The sequence below is a fragment of the Aptenodytes forsteri genome, unplaced genomic scaffold (assembly GCF_000699145.1).
Source record: "Aptenodytes forsteri isolate BGI_AS27 unplaced genomic scaffold, ASM69914v1 Scaffold483, whole genome shotgun sequence".
Lineage (NCBI taxonomy): Eukaryota > Metazoa > Chordata > Aves > Sphenisciformes > Spheniscidae > Aptenodytes > Aptenodytes forsteri.
This window is the reverse complement of record NW_008795316.1, coordinates 979,292-979,698: the sequence shown is the minus strand read 5'-3', so window position 1 is coordinate 979,698 and position 407 is coordinate 979,292.

Genomic DNA, 407 nt, shown 5'->3' with positions numbered 1-407 from the left:
GTGGGGCTGGGCGGGGACCGGCCGCTTGGTATTTCTCCCCGGAGAGATACCGTGGTCGACCAGGAAGTATTTCTGCCGTGCTCGGCGTGGACGAGAGGGATGAATAACTTGCCGCGGCCGTGATTCCTTTCATCAAGAGTCTCCATGTGAGTGCCCTGGTGCTAATTTTTCTTCAGAAAGCACGAAACCGTGCTTCGCAGTTGTGATGAAATAAGGTCCTCCCAGCTGTTCGCAGCAGACAGCTCCGTCGCGTTTCCTTGTGCATCGCGTTGCGCTGGGCTGTTGTGTCATGAAGGCTCGAAAGGAAGCGCCGCCACTGCAGCCCAGCGAGCGTGTCTTAACAGAGGCGACGAAAGCGTGCGGCGTTAACGTTTGTGGTGCTTACGCCTTTGGTTCTGTCTTTCAGA